At 39.1% G+C, this 14,231-nt stretch overlaps 1 long non-coding RNA gene across 4 annotated transcripts in view; it reads right to left on the bottom strand.

Moving 5' to 3' along the window:
- LOC106542443 (uncharacterized) overlaps positions 1–14,231 on the bottom strand; it is a 115,296-nt gene that overhangs the window by 70,022 nt on the left and 31,043 nt on the right. For all 4 annotated transcript variants that reach the window (XR_015698209.1, XR_015698207.1, XR_015698206.1 and 1 more), the window contains one exon: positions 542–658. This is a non-coding gene — a long non-coding RNA (uncharacterized LOC106542443). The remainder of the gene's footprint in view (positions 1–541; positions 659–14,231) is intronic.

Here is a 14,231-nt window from a genome sequence, read left to right as displayed (position 1 = left end):
GGACCACACTTACAGGCAGTTGATTATATCAGGTCTTGGTAGTTTTGTCCCTACTCTTTAATATAAAAGTTGAGTCATCAATGGTAGGATTCACATTTTTTTACTATCGGTTCTGTGGGCGTGGCTTTGTGGGCATGGCAGGGGAAGAATACTGCAAAATCCCCATTCCCTTCCCACTCCTGGGGGAAGGTTACTGCAAATTCTCATTCCCTCCCCACCCCACTAACCTGCTTTCCAGATCCATTCCCCTGTTCAGGGCAACAAAAGAAGATCAGCTGGGAGGAGGCAGTGGCACTACAGCCTATGTGCCAGTTCTCTGAACTACTCAAAATTTCCACTACCGGTTCTCCAGAACCTGTCAGAACTGGCTGAATACCACCTCTGCTAGTCATCCAAAGAGTTCTGCAAGACTTGGTGTAATCAAACATTTTGCCCAGTGTTTCTTGGAAGTTCATTTTCCCTTTGTTTATATTACATTTAAGCATTACTAGGTTTTAAACCTTCAGTGACATCATCAAAAAGTCCAGTCAGTTCTCATTACCTTGCCAAAACTGAGCTTGTTGTCTGCGATGGTCTATCCAAACATATTTGGCCCACCACAAGGAAGCTTATTCCATCTGTCAGATAGGAAGCTACTGGTTGTGGAGATTGGCACCATCTGTCAAGTTCAAAAGAACAGTACAAATGATGGGAAAAATGGAATTATAAGAAAAATGTGAATTAAAAGCAACCCTAAGTACTCCTGAACTCCTGCCTGTCTTTGTGGTTGCCACTCCTTGTATCATCCCTAAGGGCTAAACAAATGTGATCCTGATTGCATGGATGCAATTTGTGGGTAGACTGCAGCTGTCACTTATATGTTCACAGCCCTACAAGTTGGCCCTCAGAAAAATAGAATGCTGTAGTTATAAATTACAACACAGAAATGAAATACTTTTGTTTAGCATTCCAAACTAAAATTTATAACTGAGTTGAATAAGGAGAAAGAACATGCAAAAGGAAAGGAAAAGATGAGAGAGGTGGACACATGTTCCAAAAAATTATTACAATGATTTTGAGCAATATGACTGGATGTTGTAGATCAGTGTTTCTCAACCTTAGCAACTTGAAGATGTCTGGACTTTAACTCCCAGAATTCCCCAGCCAGCGAATGCTGGCTGGGGAATTCTGGGAGTTGAAGTCCGGACATCTTCAAGTTGCCAAGGTTGAGAAACACTGTTATAGACTGATTAAATAAAAATACATTTTCACCAAAAGTTTTTTTAAATTTCATTCATATTGTTGTTCACTTGCCAAGCAACTCTGGGTTTTTAACAAAACTAAAACCAACTGAAGGAGTAGAAATAATAAAAGTTCAGAAAAGAAAAAAAAGTGACCATAAGGAAATACATATATGCACTGGCAAGACCATATAGAAAGAGAGAGAGAGAAACAGAAGAAACCAGATATCAAAGAGCATATTTTAAAATGTGCTTTAAGGAAAGAAGGGGAAGAAGCGGCAGATATCAGAAAAAGGGGGGAATAGGATTAAAAAAATTAATGAGATATAGTAAAGAGGAAGGTATTGGCAAAGGAAAGATGATAACTGACAACACAAATTAAAAAGAAGAAGGAGAAAATATTTAAAAGTACAAAGAAGTTGCTTAAAGTGGATCTGTAAAGAAATAGATGTCACTGAATGTTGTAAAACAAAGGGTACAAAACCAAATGTAGAACCCAGTAAGTAAAGCTTTTAGCAATATTTAAAATTGAAAAATGGCAAGTTGTTGCAATACATGTGGTTTTGATTAATAGTGCAAAAGAGTGATTAAAAAAAACCTCATTAGATCTGGTGCCTGAAGCTATACGCGAAGGAGAGAAAATCAAACTCTCAGGTTAGCTAAGGAGATTTTTCAGCAGCTGATGGGAAAGCTGTAGGAGGTGTAATTAATAGTAGCTGTCTTTTTCAACTTTAAAATATGCTCACACTTCCCTTGGCAGCTGCTTGTGAATATTGTTCCAAAATGGTATGCTGAAGCTTTTTCTTTGCATTGCATGTATATTCCAACTTTGCTTGTAAAGCTCAAGATAACATGTTGAAGAACCACTTTAACAAGCAAGATTTGGTTGCTTAGGTTTAGCATATCATGTCCTTTCAGCCCCATACCATAGAAAGACAATTTTGCACAGGACTGGGAAGTCTCCAACCTGCAACTCAATCTACCTTGTGGACTTTCCACTTTCCTATCTGGTCTGTAAGCTCACTGAAAACCCAATTCTTCTATCTAAGCAACCCACCCTTTGTCTCTACTGCCTTTTGCTAAGTGATGACCATACAAGGTTCATCTGTGGCTCATCATCAGTGCTCTGTCCTATCTCGTTCATCACCGTTCCTTAAACTTGAAATGGGATTTGACTCCCTGGCCACTGCAACATCTGAGATGAATAAGACTTTTTTTCGATGTGCAGGAGAAAGAGGATGCATCTGCCCTTAGGTTACTGTTATCAGTTTCTGGCTCCTGCTGGATTTGCAATGTTCTTGATAGGACCGAAGAGAAAAGTGGCATGCTGAGAGAAGCGTCCAAAATTTAGTTCAGATACGTCTCCAGAGGCTAGTCATGACAGAACTTACAACACAAGCATTTGGAAGGGGGGCACTGAAAACAACTTGTCCTCATTCCAGTTGAGCAACTGCTAGCAGATTTTTTTTCCAGCGTGGGCCATTTAGGGACAAGATGAGGAAAGAGAGAATGACACTAAGAAGAAGAAAGAAAAAAACCCCTTTTCTTCTTAAATAAGATTCTGGAAGATTGTTCAGCATGCATTCATATTTTTTATTTAAAGGTAGTTCTCATTCCCCTTATCCCTTTCCAATTTTCCCATCTCTATTCCCATTAGAGGAAGCAAAGAAAGTGCAAGTGACAGAAATTCTATTTATCTTACAGTAGCCTGACAGTTAATAGAAGGAAACTGATAAAAGACACTAGTTAGACACATCTGCCACAAAACAGCCTACAGGCTAAAAAAATGCATTGCTAAAAATCTTTTTATTTCATCTTATTATTTAAATAATCTTTTTATTTCATCTTATTATTTTAGTTCACTGATTTAAATAATGAGTGCAAAAGGAGCAAATTTTATGCACATTTACTCTGAACAGAACCTGAGCAAAAACTGTGAAGGATTTGTAAGTTTGGCATTGGTTACTATTTAGATGGAAGAGGTACTCCACCCCCATATTTCAATGGACGAAGTTCAAGTGAGGTGACTACTTCAGAATGAAGCATGCCACACTTGTGCCAGTCACTCAGGTTTTCTGTATCCTGCGATTGACAGGCAGTAGAATCACATCCGGTATCTATCAGGAGTGTCAAATTGTACAGAGAAGAGCAGGTTCGAACAAAAAGGGGTTAGCTAAAGGACAGGATGATGGCAACCAATGAAAAATAGGCTAATCAAGCAATTTGCATGCTATTATTTTGCATAATTCTGATTGCCAAGGAAAAAGATATACAGGATTAAAATAACACTCCCTGCTTTGGGAAAAATCTGTTCCTTGTGTCTTTGACTTCTGAATGTCTATTGCAGTGACATGCGGTGAAGTTTACAGTTAGTGAGGCAAGAGTGTGGTGGCGGCGAGAAGCAGCATCCCCACATCTGTCAACAACAGAGGCGTCTTGCATTTATGTCCACCATAGACGCGAGAAGCCTCTGTCGGACACAGTGGTGGGGACGGAGGAGGCGGGGGGCGAGGCAGCAGCCAGCGAAGAAAGGGGAGAGGAGGAGGAGGAAAGAGAGAGGGGAGCAGGATGGGGCTCCCAGTGGGAGGGGGAGAGGAGAAAGGGAAGGGGGGCACAGCAGGTAAAAGAAAGAAAGCGCTAGAATAATGGCACACATGAATGGCTTTGATGGACATTCACTTTGGTATGTAATGGAGGCACCACACTGCTGCTTAATCTCAGGCAAAATAATTCCAGGAGCCAATGCGAATATTTCCCTCTTCTGCTTTTCAATAAGTGATGTTCAGTGAAAGATTGCCTTTGAAAGGAAAAGTTCCACATTCATTTTGACTAGTAGCTAGACATTGTCCCATCCATTCACCTAGGCTTCCAGGTTCAGCAGAGCACCAAATTTCAAGGAAAAGAAGGCACTCTTGGAGTTTGGGGTGGGACACCAACTGCATGGTTAGCTTAGGGCAGTGGTTCCCAAACTTGGCAACTTTAAGACTTGTGGACTTCAACTCCCAGAATTCTCCAGCCAGCTCTGCACAAGTCTTAAAGTTGCCAAGTTTGGGAACCACTGGCTTAGGGCAACAGCTGCTTGTAGTTAGTGTAGGACCACCCTTGCTAGCAGCCATTGCACAAATGACTCATCTGTGATCTATTTCACCTCATATCCTTCCATTCTATACCAAACTAGCCATTGGCCTTTGAAAGATTTCATGGAAATTGATTTGATCAATGAATCATGCATTGTGTGAAGATGGAGGCTTTCTGTCTGCTTTGAAACGCTTTCAGTTTTATTGATATGTAATGTTTTGTTATATGCAGATTATTTTATCTTAAACCAATGGTTATTTAAGATAATTTATAATTTATAATTTACAGCTAAAATGTTAAAAACAATGTATTTACATTTTTTTTTAAAAATAGTTATTTTAGACTATTTTTGACATTTTCTCAATATAAGATCATAGCAATAGCACTTAAACTTATACACCACTTCACAGTGCAGCATATTGCCCTCAACAATCTGGGTCCTCATTTTACCAACTTCGGAAAGATGGAAGGCTGAGTCAACCTTGAGTCAGTGAGACTTGAACTGCCGAACTGCTGGCCGTAATCAGCAGAAGTAGTCTGTAGTACTGCATTCTAACCACTGCGCCACCATGGCTCATATTTATGGTAAAGTGTAAAGCTACTTAAGGAACCATCCATCCCATTGCACTGGGACTGGCCTGTCCCAACTGTGCTGGCAGAGGAGACGTGCTACGGTTTGGTTGGTCAGGGAATTCTAGCTGGCTGGCTGGGTCCCAGAGAAGAATCTTTTCTGCTGTGTCCCTGGCCCTTTGGAATATCTTGCCCCCTTAGGTGAGATTAGCTCTCACCCTCATGACCTTCCTCAAGAGCCTTGAGGCCCCAATGGGGGACTATCATGCCGGAAGTGGTTGATGGGCAAATATCAGATCCCATCCCTTACATTCTGCTCTCCTTCCCCATCTTTTAGCTATAACCTTTATTTTTATTATAATTTTAGTGTTTATCGATCTGTATCAACTTTATGATTTTTTCCTCTCTCTCTCTCAGATATAGTTTTTATCACCTCACAGAAGGACAGCAAACCAATTTAATAAATAAATAAAATAAATAAAAGTAAGATATTGGTTCTATGATTTTGAATAAAAGGAAGCAGCACTTGGTTAACAGTCTGGTGGTCCATGCTATACTCTGATTCAGTGACGTGAGGTGAGTTTTATGGCTGGTGAGGCAGCTTTTTAGACTTGTGGACTTCAACTCCCAGAATTCCACAGCCAGGCATGCTCAGTTCCGATTTAAAGCGACAGCATTTCCCCCCCTTGCAAAATAAGTTTTCCCATTCTTTTTCTTCTCCCTCCCCCTCCTTCCTCCCTCCCTCCCTCCCTCCCCCCTCTCTCAAACAGACACACGCACACAGAGAACGTGGATCCCTCTCTCACTCTTAAACAAACACAAACACAGAAGTTGGATTGGATATATTTTCCAAAGGCTTGAAAGCAGCTCCTCTGCCATACCCCCCCTTTCCCTGCTGCCTTCTGATCGGAGCCTTTGATTGCAGGTGAATCACGTTGCCTTTTCAGTGAAGCTGGGCTTATATACTTTTATCCAGCTGTGTGTGTGTGTGTGTGTGTGTGTGTCTGTGTGTGTGTTTGAAAAGGCAACGAGGGTTCTGCATGCAATCAAACTTTTTGAATTCCTCCCCCTCACACACGCACCTTTTCCAGCTGTTTCCGAGAGGATTTCAACTCTGCCCTCATGAAAGGCCAGAGCTCTGAGTCAGACTGAGCTAGTTGCTCCCAGAGAACTCTAAAAAGCCTCTAAAAATGCCCTCTACAGGAGGCGAGAGAACAGGTGCCTCATTTGCATAAGGAATTCTTCGCTTTTTAACCCTTGGTTAACTCTTAAAAGGCGAAAAATTCCTTATGCAAAAGAGGCCCCTAGTTCTCTGGCCTCCTCCTATAGTTAACACTAAGCACTGTTCCAAGTCACTGTGACTTAGAATCTGGTAGCAACTACCTTGGCTTTAATTATTTTTAAAAAATTCTTTAAAATTCTTTCCTTTTCCTCATGACTGGTGAGGCCATGCCTCCCCTGTCTCTAGTTATTGCACATCTCTGCTCTGATTACCTGAGAAGGATATTCAGGTAGTGAACAAATGCAGCTTCTCTTTACAATATTGGATTTTTCACTTAAATTGAACATTTCTGTTTAATACATTCTGTGTGTCCCTTGCTGTCAATAATTTGGGGTTAAAAATCCATAATCTCAGGAGTCTGCTCATCTTTAAATATGCAAAATTATAAATTTATTATAATCTCATCAGAGAAACTTAATTATTTGGAAAGTATTGAGGAACATTAACATGTGATGTGAATTATTAATGTAAGCAAGGAGTGAAGCTGAACAATGTCTTATTTGCTGGTCATTCTGCATTCAGATGAAGTATCGTAATTTCTGACTGAACGAAGTTCCTTAAAAAAACAATACATCGTGACTGGAAGGAAGCCATTTTGTATCACTTGGGATTAAATGTCTGGGATTCTGGAGCAACTTTTTGCATATGCTCAAAGCCTGCTGTGGCTCTAGTTTGCTGGTTTCAACCATGAGGGAGAGAGTTATGGTGTACTAGGAAATTCCATCTTCTAATAGAATCCAGACCAGCACAGAAAGTTTTCTCTTTCCATATAATGCAAGATTAATAACAAGGCAAATGCACGATCCAACTGGAAGCTACATAACATTGAGGCAAAGTGAGAGGTCCATCTGTGCCAATAACCTTATGCTAGGAAGATCCCTTACTTCTCACAGTGAGGAAACAGCTTGCTTTTATTATTATTAGAGCCTGGGATACAGGCAACACCAGCATAGAATCCCTGCTTTAAGTTCTGTTTCCAATTTAGTAGTTTGTTTATACATGCCTACAAAAATATTCTTAATCTAAAAAGAAATTTTGTCAGGAAATGTGGGTATCTGGAAAGATTATTATTGCTCACTGCCGCCATCCTCTGTCCCGCAAAATAATTTGACAGATTATTATTTTGAGCTCATAACCATTCAGGCCATAACTCATAGTAGGATATGTGCTCTGTGTAGAATGTTGCTGTTTACTTCTACAAAACCTGCAGTAGCTAGGCATTGTATCAACGGTAAGTAAAGTGCCAGGGCTTTGATCCAAACAGTGTATTGTATGAACAAGCAGTATACGTGCTTGACTTTACTTTATATCTAAGCATATGAGACAATAAAGTGACACATTTTCCTGAATATAAAATAAAGTTTCACAGTTACATCTTCCCACTACAAAAGCTTCCTAGAAAGTTGGAGGTAGGACAGCATTATTCATTCAGCACAAATTTGGGGCAAACCCTTTCAAGTAGGTCAACTTTCTTTAATTTAATAGTTTTATTGGAGTTGTGGTCCCAACACTTGTGGAAATAACAGGCTGCGAAATGCCTTTTAATGTCCTAAACCACCAGATATTATGTGGATATGAGGGCTTGCTTTGAAAGATAAGAAAATAATTCATAATGAGATTATTTGATTAGATCACTATCTTCATTTCTTTTGAGTGCAAGTCATAAGCTTTTGGCTACAGATTTCCAAAGGAAGGAACCAAATGCCAACAGAATGGAGTGCTGTGAAAATGATCACAATGAATCAGGTTTTTTCAAGGAATTTTGTTACTAAAGAATGAGATGGTCCATGCTCTCTTCTCATTCCATATTCAGAAATCAGATGGTTTCACCTTTGAATTTTATTCCAGTACAGGTGATAGGACACAGCATTTGAGAGAAAAACATTAGCTTATAGTGTGTAGTCAATTTTCCCATTACTGATATAGCGTCATCTAGTGTCCTATACCAACTGCTGACATGATATAAAGCTTGTCCTGTTATGTAAATAGAGTAATAACTGGATGACTATAAATCAACACTGAGTAACTGATCATAGCTTACATAGTTCCAACCTCCAGAATTAGGAGCTTGTATGATACAGTCAATGACGTTTTCAGAGTTCAGGACAAAATGGTCTCCTCAAAAACATCTTGCTGGAATAGTCTAAATTGGCTCTGCTATGCCGGAACAAAACTCAAAGCGGAGTGTTTTGGTTTTGCATCAGAACAAAACTTTCCGTCATATACATTGAGTTAAGAACATGTTACATGTTAGGAAGTCATAATTAGATATTCTTTTCTTTACGCAGAAACCACAAAATGCTATCATTCAAAAAGATCTGAACTTTGTTCTGAGCCTGAAACATTTTATACATTCCTATGTGTAACCTTGTCTTCCCTGATTAATTGCTACACCTGTTTGGTGCATGCTCAAACACAACAGTGTCAACACCAGTGTGTCAGAATCAAGCAATGTATGTTTGTGCTGGCTATCCTATGTCTGCTGGAGCATATGATCTGATTAGTTGGTTTTTTTATCTGCTAGCTCACCTAAGCATTTCCCCCAATATTTATGATGTGTTGGAAGATTTGTTAGTGAGACAGCTACTCAGACCAACAAGAGAACAAATAGGCAACCTTTCTAACAGGTTTCCAACTTAGGAAAATGGAAATGTTGGGGCACTCAACATGAAATTACCACTGGAGATTCCTGCTGATCCAGCATCTGCTTGAATAGCTGGTTTGTTTTATACATAACAAACTTGATAAGACACTGTATGAAAAGATACATTTTCATCTGCAGAGAGATGATTAAAATAGATGATGTTCCTGCACATTGTGTCCTATTTTTACTACCTCCCCTGTGCTTTTTCCTTTGGTTATAAATATCTGAAAATGCCGTATCAACCTATCACATAATATCTATCAATAACACTGCTTTATCTGTCCGTCCGTCTGTCCATCCATCCATCCATCCATCCATCCATCCATCCATCCATCCATCCATCCATCCATCCATCCATCCATCCATCCATCCATCTATCTATCTATCTATCTATCTATCTATCTATCTATTTTAGCCCATTTCCCTCAGAGATCCTAGGTTGCCAGATGTATTTTCCACACTTTCCTAAGTTGCAAGGTGTATTTTCAAATATAATGCCTTCTCTACAGTAAACTTAAGACTCTGAGCTAGTAAATCCACCTCCTTTCCCCTCAAATTTTCTCTTGCAGTTCCTCCCCTTGCAACCCTATTAGCTGTTTAGTCCAGATTTTTAAAATTTGAGAACTGATTGTAGGAGTGCTTTCCGCCAATCATTACATTTAAAGATGAAGAATGAAATAGCTTGAAGACTTGGAAAGTGATGTTATACATCTGTGAAGATTTAGATCATTTCTGCATATAACCAGCAATAGTTCCGAATTACCAGCCTAGTATTTAAACTATGAAAATTCCATCCTTGGCTGTGTCTGTTTTTCTTGTTAAATTTTCATTATTCATTTTTCCCTGTATAAAATCTACCACTTTTTAAAAACTAATAATGAGCTGGAAGATTCTCAAAGAGAAACAAGAATCAGGGAATTAATATCATCAGAAGCTGGCTGTTCCTTTGAGAAACAGACCTGGGGCCTTCCCTCTGTCATAACCCAATCCCAGCCCTACCTCTCCCACAACAAAATCCCAACCACCACGAATCCACCATGAAAGAAAAAAGAATCCCCATCTACAGCACTCTGTTCCAGTACCTTCATCCTTGTCCCAGGGCACTTGCCCCTCTGTAAGTCCCTTCATCACTGTTGGCTCAGCATAACATCATAATGTCATACAATACATTACATGACTGAAAATTTTCTGAAGTCATGTTTGAACCTTCAATGTTAAATAACTATGCTTGCTATATGTCATGTTGCCATGCAGCAAAATCTGAAATTTGTATATCTTATTTATCTATTGGGTTTATCTTATTTGACCTCCAAATTTCACTTACATGATTAATACAAAGATATGAAGTTGTTTTAGCAGGAGTAATGAAAAAAAAACAATTCAGTATCAAATATCAAAGGAAAATGATTATGTGGTATTATGTTATGTTTGACTCTTGCAATCACATATTGTAGATAGAAAATAAAATAAAAAGGAAAATATAATTAAAACATCAGACATACAGTTTAAACATATGATTTTTTAAACCCTGACTGAAATTTGAGAGAGGAGACTTGAAACTGTAGTCTATTGCCTCTGGAGAACATCAAAATGAAGAATGCTAATGAGGATTTGCTTTGCATAAAGCAAAACAGAAATACCAGTTCAATTAATGCCCTTCAAGCATAACATTAATTAAAATCTTAATCCAGCAACAGTCGTTTACATTTTTCTTTGCAAATATGAGTTAAAGCTTAAATATGAAGGTTATCTCCACTTTTCGAGTAGGAATACATTTCAGTTACATTCAATTACATTCCAGGCATTGTCCCCCTACCCCAGTGGTGGGTTCCAGCTCCCACTGCAACTGGTATGCTGCAACGGGACCGGGTGTTAACCACGTGTACAGCATGCACATACATACCCACCACCCACGATGCTCCAGATGCTCGGCGGAGTGTTGCGCAGGCACCATACGCCCCGTGTGTGCGCGCAAATGTCCCAGTCAGCTCAAATAGAGTTAAGGAGAATGGGTAGGCGGCTGGACCTGGTGCTCCCAGAAGGTACCGGTACACCCGTACCGGGGTGTACTGGTTGTATTCCTCCACTGCCCTACCCCAACGCCAACACCCAAGAATTGGGTGTATATGTAAGAGCTGCACTTGAACAAGAGTTTAGTAGGTTCAAAAATCGGAAAAAATGAAGTTTAAACAAACTAAAGGCAGGATCTATTCCCAGAATTAAAGGACAAACCTAAAAAAAGTAATTTCTTTTGTTTAGAAAATGATTATTGGAATGAATCATTTGGGAGACACAACTATTTGTCTGATTAATGCTTAGGGAGCATATAGACATCCCAGTATAACAGTATTGAATTACGTATCTGCTATCCACGACATGATCTGATTAGTGATGATACTAAACCTTATCACTGTGAAACTAATAAATCAACATGTGTGATTTGCAATCCATGAATCATTGATAAGCAGAACTCTCCCTCCCTTCCTAAGTCTTCCAAAAATTTGGTATAATCATCAGCTTGTTAAAGCAGTTTTGAGTTATGGGAAATACAGTAAGCATTCTTCAGACAAATATTTTTGACTCACAAATGATTCATCCCAATAATTACTTTCTAGGCAAAAGAAAGTAATTTTTTTAGGTTTGTCCTTTAATTCTGGGATTAACTTTCTATACAACCTACTACTTTCAAGAGTCCAAGAAGTCTCAGTCAACATGGCCACAAACCAGCCTGTTTTCTAAAACATTTTTTAATGCATGGAACAAGCTTGATTTGTGATATGGATTGATGAAGGAATGTATTGGGCAGGGGTGGGTTCCTGCCAGTTCTAACCTCTTCTATAGAAGAGGTTCCACAAATCTACAATGCCATTTAGAACTGGTTCCAGCTCCTTCCCCCTGCCTGTCTGCACATCATCAAGATGAAGAGTGAGAGAAGGAATTCTGGGAGTTGAAGTTCACAAGTCTTAAAGCTGTCAAGTTTCAACACTCCTGGGAGTTTTTTCTAAAGGGTTAGGGGTGCAAGGGTCTTGTAACTTGACAGCTTTCATACTTGCACACTTCAGTGCCAGAGTTCCTGGGCCAACATTTTGGTTGCTAAGCAAGAGTATTGTTGAGTGAGTTTCACCACATTTTACAAGTTGGCCACACCCACCCAGTCACATGGCCAGCAAGCCACTCCCACAAAGCAGGCCATACCTACAGAAGAGGTTCTAAAAATTTTTGAAACCCACCACTGGTACTGGGCCATGAAACATGGATACCACTATGTGGTTCAAGCTTCCCAGTTTCTAGACTACACATAGCTAATGATTTATATGGTAAGAAGAACATGATCTGAGACCTTTGGATTTGTATAGAGCAATGAAGATGACCTTGTTGATCTAGTAATGGATAATGCATATCTCTGACAAGGTCCTCTTCCTTACTCTCTACCAGAGGTGGGTTCCTACCGGTTTGGCCCAGTTCAGCCGAACAGGTAGTGGTATGCCAGCCTGGGTAGCAGAACTGGCAGCAACCCAGGCTGGCCACACCCCCGAACCAGTTACCCGGTTGCCGCCGTCACCATCTTTTTTTTAATCCTGCACATACGCAGAACAATTTCCATTGAACTGCGCATGTACATGCATGAGCAAACTAGCAGTAACGCCAGTTGAAACCCACCCCTGCTCTCTACGGAATCTTATTATAACCCTAGTACAAGCACTGGAAATGCAGTAAGACATTAATTCAGAAAGAAATTCAACATAAAAGTGAATTAATGTTTAATTTGAAGCAAGCCCAAATAAACTTATTTAAAGGATACCTATTGTAAGCCCATTGTAAGAGAACATATTTATTATGAGTTGCTGGTGTGATGAATCACAAACCTCTAATAGGTTCGGGACAGTATACAGGCATTTCTGTATGGAGATAATCCAGAGCATCTAGTTATCTATCAGAAAAAGAAGAAATACCACTACTACCACCACCACAATAACAAAAGTCAGCAGAAGAAAACAAAACTGAATGTTTAGCTTGGTATTCTGAAAACATCAGTTCTTATAATCTGAAGTATGATCTTCTTGCAGTATTCTTTTAAAATAAATGCTTACCTTTAAATATTGGAGTTATGTATTTTTTTTAAAAAATATAGGAACTTCTGAAGATATAACAATCAACATGCACACTGTGTTATCTAACTTGCAAGTTCTTTATGTTGGTAACAAAATGTGAGTGGCTCATTTTTAGAACCATAGAATCATTTTCTTATTCTAAGGTGGTAACAATAAAAGCCCTTTAAAATACTACTTGCTCTCCAGACTAAAGGAAACATACTATGATGTAGGACTTTCCTACCTCTGCCAATTGTAGTCGCCTGCAATCCTTACTGGCTACTCTTGAGAATCCTTTAATATAACATCCTTCCACCTGATTTCTGCCCCTTGTAGTTTAACTCCCCTGAGTCTAGTGCTTTTCTAATGGTTCCCCCAATCTTCAGAAGCAGAGTTGGGGAGATTGCAATGGAAAAAATTAAATACAAAAATCTGAAGCAATACTTGTACTACTAGAATGACTTTGGCTATGTTGCATCAGTTGCGCATCCTACATGGGCCTTTTGCAAATAGAAGTTGATCTTATTCCTTCTAGAAGGATCCAGAAATTTCCAACTCTTTCTAAGACCTCTGTGTGCTACCTACTAAGGTATATGGATATGCCCTATCCCAAACTAGTGGTCTACAAATGTGTTAGACTCCAATTTATTGTATATTGATTAGAAAGTATTAGGTTGTGGGAAGTGCCTTGACACATTCCCATTTGAGAACTTTATTTATTTATTATCAAGAAAACCCATAAATGGCCATGACTCAGCTGGTCCCTGTGAAATGTCTCAGTGATTTTGAGAGCTGTGTAATAGGTATCTCCTGAACAATCTTATGTTCTGTTTTGGTATTGTTTTCTTTTAATGTGCTTTAACTGTCTTCCAGATCTCAAATTAATGGTATATGAAAAGGTGACACATTCTGAAGTCAGTCAACAAAGACCAACTCAATGCCGTGTACATAAAAGAAGAAATACTAAAAGCCTAAAGCTGTTGCCTAGGTGATTCACAGAATCCTGCTCTATTAAGGTACCCCGAACTTGTCCATAACAGCAAAAATGTCATACTGAAATTAAAGCTAATCATACTTTTCTACGGTTCTTAAGAAAAATTGCACAGGGAAGTTTTTTCCAAAGTGAACTTTTGGCTAGACATTTTATCTTTTTAAAGCCTGATCTTTTTTGCTCATATCATAGAAGGACCTTCAGTCCACCATAATGTATCCTTGATGAACAACAAAGTAAAGATGGCCATGCTAAGAAATAGATTACTACATGCTGGGATTTACCTTTGAGTGTATACCTTAGTTGTAGAGTAAAAGCAACACATAACATTTTAAAGACAACTTTTAATCACCTG

Source organism: Thamnophis sirtalis, unplaced genomic scaffold (genome assembly GCF_051295495.1).
Source record: "Thamnophis sirtalis isolate CommonGarterSnake01/CBP01778 unplaced genomic scaffold, rThaSir2_p1.2 scaffold_1, whole genome shotgun sequence".
NCBI classification, from domain to species: Eukaryota; Metazoa; Chordata; class Lepidosauria; order Squamata; family Natricidae; genus Thamnophis; species Thamnophis sirtalis.
This window is presented reverse-complemented; position numbering and strand designations above follow the sequence as displayed.